The sequence below is a fragment of the Mastomys coucha genome, unplaced genomic scaffold, assembly GCF_008632895.1.
Source record: "Mastomys coucha isolate ucsf_1 unplaced genomic scaffold, UCSF_Mcou_1 pScaffold21, whole genome shotgun sequence".
In the NCBI taxonomy this organism is placed as follows: domain Eukaryota; kingdom Metazoa; phylum Chordata; class Mammalia; order Rodentia; family Muridae; genus Mastomys; species Mastomys coucha.
This window is the reverse complement of record NW_022196904.1, coordinates 144,748,477-144,753,371: the sequence shown is the minus strand read 5'-3', so window position 1 is coordinate 144,753,371 and position 4,895 is coordinate 144,748,477. Positions and strand designations below refer to the sequence as shown.

The following is a 4,895-nucleotide window of genomic DNA, read 5'->3' as shown; positions in this document are numbered from 1 at the left end:
ATGCATCACTATAAGTGATATGGTTCCTCAGAACCAGATCCATACCTGAGCTACTCCTGGAAGAAGGGGCGGTCTTACAGCCTGGAGCATGAAAGTCCACTAAGATATCCATCCCGAAGAGAGCCTCGACCACGGAGATCATGTTCCAGAAGCCATGATCATACACCCTACCATCTGACGTACAGGGAAATTCGTGACAGCGATACGTATCAGTGTGAAGAGCAAAGCCAATCCTTTGCAGAGGACTGCTATGGGCCTTCACAATCTCAACATCGGAGATGGTCACAAAAGATGGGGGCATTACCGTACCCACAGGCATGCATACCACTGTCACACAGGCGGTAACCAGGTCTTGTAGCAGTGCCTCCTCAAGAAGCCAACACAGCATTAAGCACAGCAGCCAGAGTGTGGAAGATGACAGGAGGGCCACCTGGTTTGCTGGATCAGCTATTGGCTCCAAGGGTAATAAGAGATCGTGGGGAACTTGGGTGAAGGCACTTTTTGGCAAGGCGGTAGAGTGCTTGGCCCATGCCAGTGGGCAGTCATAGGTTACCCTGAAGATCATCCATACTGTGGGCAAGTACCAGGAGGATGTTCATCTAAAAATTAATTTTCTCAAAATAATCAAGGAGAAAGACAACTAAATTCTTTTGTGTCCTGATGTCTGACTGATTCAGCTTCCATGGTCATATGTTTACCGCCTTTGAGCTCCTGGGCAAGAACATCTTTGAGTTCCTGAAGGAGAACAACTTCCAGCTTTATCCCCTACCACATACCAGATACATGGACTACCAGCTCTGTCATGCCCTTAGATTCCTACATGAGAACAAGCTGACCTACACAGACTTGAAGCCAGAGAACATCTTGTTTGCGAATTCTGAGTTTGAAACCCTCTACAATGAGCACAAGAGCTGTGAGGAAAAGTCACTGCAGAACACCAGCATACGAGTGGTAGACTTTGGCAGTGCCACATTTGACCATGAACATCATACCACCATAGTGGACACCCATCACTACTGGCCACCTGAGGTGATTCTTGAGCTGGGCTAAACATACCCCTGTGATGTCTGGATAATTGGCTGCATTCTCTTTGAGTACTACCCTAGCTTTACACTCTTTCAGACCCATGAAAATAGAGGACCCATCCCATCACACATGATCCATAGTACCAAGAAGCACAAATATTTCTTTTTTTCTATAAAATTATCTTTATTTTTAATTAGATATTTTCTTTATTTACATTTCAAATTTTATCCCCTTTTTCCCATTTCTCCTCTGAAATGCCCTCTATTCCATTCCCCCTCCCTCTGTTCACTAACCCACCCACTTCCACTCCCCTGTCCTGGGATTTCCCTACACTTGGACATAGAGCCTTCACAAGATCAAGGGCCTCTCCTCTCTTTGATGTCCCACAAGTGGGTTTGCAGCCCCATGGGAGGAATAGAAATATTTCTATAAAGGGGGCCTAGTTTGGGATGAGAACAGCTCTGATGGGTGGTATGTGAAGGAGAACTGCAAACCTCTGAGGAGTTACATGCTCCAGGACTCTATGTAGCTGTTTAGCCTGATGAGAATGTTAAGAGTTCGACCCTGCTCTGCACATCACTCTGGCAGAAGCTTTGCTGCATTCCTTCTTTGCTGGCCTGACCCATGATGAGCAGTCATTCCATAGCAGCCGTAACCCCAGCAGATGACAAATAAGTACAGGCTAGCACATGAAGAGTTGTAGAACTGAACTGGGCTGCTGGACCCTTTTCTTCAGCCTCTCCAACTGGCCACAGAGCCAAAATCAGTGATGAACCGTGCAATGTGAAGGAAGACAAGAGCCTGCAGGCGATGGGGGGGTGGTGCTCAGCTTCCAGAAAGCACAAATCAGACTTAACCTATTTATATGTTGTAAAATTATACTAAAGTTTCCTTTATTGTTTGTACAATTAAAAAAAATGTTACTTATACCCAAAGAAGGGAGTTACAGAGATCATGTGTAAAGGAGTAAAAATAGAAATATACAAGAGATAATTTAGAATAGCTTATTATGAGATGATAAATTTTTAATGAAAGTTTCCATTGTTTAGAACCAATTTTTTTTTTTTTTTTTTTGGTGAGATGGCTCAATGGGTAAGAGCACTGACTGCTCTACCACAGGTCCTGAGTTCAAATCCCAGCAACCACATTGTGGCTCACAACCATCCATAATGAAATCTGACGCCCTCTTCTGGTGCATCTGAGGACAGCTACAGTGTAATTACATATAACAATAAATAAATAAATCTTTAAAAACAAGATACAAAAGATACATTTAAAAAATAATAAAAAAATAGAACCGATTTTTAATTAACTGACTTAGCTAAATTTAGACTTTGATTTTCCCACAGCTTCACTGCATGCACGCTTGACATCTTGTCTACATTTTGTAGACAAGAGAATTCAGGTTGATCATGGTATAGTTGTGTCTGTGTCCATGGAATGACTTGAGTTGGGCTTTAAGTGCATGAAGTTGATTGTTCATGAAAAGATAGAGACAGTGGTAAGGTGGGATGCAAAAGAGAAGTAAGCCTTCTTCTGTCCCTCAGCTGAGTGCATCCTCAGGATAGTTATGAACATAAGATATCAATAGTTCAAGGTAATGAACATAGTAAAGACAAAATCCAATAAAGTCAATATAAAAACTATACTCTTATTTGTGGATATTAGAATGAGAAAAATCAGAAGGTATGTCACAGAAAAAGTGTTACTCACATTAGAATGACAGAAGGACAGGTGAAAAGTGAAGGCAACATGAATGGAGAATTGCAGTAGTCTACAATGTAAGAGACAATTATCATTACAACACATTCATACTTGTCATGGAGGTGAGTAATACAAGTGTTTGCACACTGTTGTATGACAGTCAAAGGCCATTGAGGCCAGGATAAATTTTCAATAGTAGCAAAGGCTACAAAGAACAGCTAGAAAACACATACTTTGTAGACTATAATGTCATTTCTTGTTAGACACCTGTCCATTACCTTGGAAGTGACTACTGAGGCATAAACACAGTCAATCAGAGTGACGTGATTCAGGAAAAATATGGGAGTATGAGTTGGGAGGCTAGTAGAACTACCACTATCATTCCAAGGTTCTCTATCAGCATGATCATATAAATTATATTAAAGTGATAGACAAAGAGACCTGAAGCTCAGGAGCTTCTGCTAATCCCACAAGTTTTCATCAAGTTGCCTCAGGAAAGTATTCTATCATTGTCATCTCAGAATGTATGAGGTTTATATTCAACAAGATAAAAATATAACTGTCGCCAGGCAGTGGTGGCGCACGCCTTTAGTTCCAGCACTTGGGAGGCAGAGGCAGGTGGATTTCTGAGTTCGAGGCCAGCCTGGTCTACAGAGTGAGTTCCAGGACAGCCAGGGCTATACAGACAAACCCTTTCTCAAAAAACAAACAAACAAATATATATATATATATATATATATATATATATATATATATATATATATCTGTCAAAACTTACCACGTGATTTGAAGTATGAGACATATATTGTGCACAGGTTTTATCTCTCTGTCTAATACAGAGTTGTATGCAGGAGTATGTCTTAGGTACTAGATAGGGACAGACAGTCCATTTATATTGAATGCTGCATATAGAATTGGAGATTTTTTTAAAAAATCACAGTAGCTGCTACAAGTGCTTCATAGTGTTGGTGTAAAGTTGAGTTCCATTTTCTGGCATGTGACATTTTATACAACTCTAAGTCATTATATTTATTATTATTACAATGTTAATTATATTATTAATATTACAATGGTTGGAAATTCTGTAGTTTCTTGAAACTGTCTATACCTTTATAAAGTATAGGAAATAGGGCAATAAAATATTAGGTAATGGAAACCTTCATTTTCATATCATTGACTCAAACAATTCTCATTTTCTACCTGTAGAGAGTCTCCACCCTATTTTGTGAAGCTTTGTTGTGAAACAGAACTGTGATTATGCTTTTACCAATTTTAAGGCAGTGGTAGAAACTTTGCACACATGTCAAGAAAGGCAGTGCAGTTGAGTGAATACCTCTGGATTCTTTTGATTCCTTTCAACCTAAACTTTATGGTGACAGAGAAGGTACTATATCTGAATTTATATGGAAAAAGCTTATCCATAGGTGGGTAGAAAACAGAAGAAAGAGACCCCATCATTTGAGTGACAGCCAACTTAGGCAACAAAATTAATTTTTTCATTAAAATCTCAGGATATTCATCTTAACATTCCCCTTTTAAGTAATTTTTATGATTTTTTTATGGACCAGGACACATTGTACTTCTGAAAACTTACTAAGTAATGAGCCTGAGATATGTTTCAAAGAAAATAAATTTTCTAGCATTTATCACGCTCTGATATCTATTATTAATACAATCACATTATGACAATTAAATGCTTTCTTTGTAAGTAAAAATAAATCCTCTCTCTTCAACTTATTTTGAAGGCAGCATGGATGCTTAAGAAAAACCTGTGTTGTTAGGGGCATAAATATAGATGAAGGAGAGAAGAGGGAAAAACAACAGAAAAACTAAGAAAGCCTTAGACCAGGCTTCTCTTCTCTATCTATCTATCTATCTATCTATCTATCTATCTAACTAACTATCTACCTATCGACCTAGCTATCTAACTATCTATAACTGTAAGTTTGGAAGAAAGAAAGTAAAAATATATGGGATGGTTTAAGGGATGCTTTGAATGTGTTTAGAAGTAAAAAAACAATCCTATCAACCTCAACAACTCCATCTACTTCCTTTGAGAAAATGTCTTCTATTGACCTGGAAAAATCCTTTTTTCCATGATAAATTTAATCAGCTGGGAAATATACCTGACTGTAAAAGAGATTATGATTTTGTCTTATGAATTA

General features: G+C 38.7%; 1 pseudogene; it reads left to right on the top strand.

The window, feature by feature from the left end:
* Positions 1 to 1,964, top strand: LOC116103618 (annotated as a pseudogene).
* The last annotated feature ends 2,931 nt before the right edge of the window (positions 1,965 to 4,895 follow it).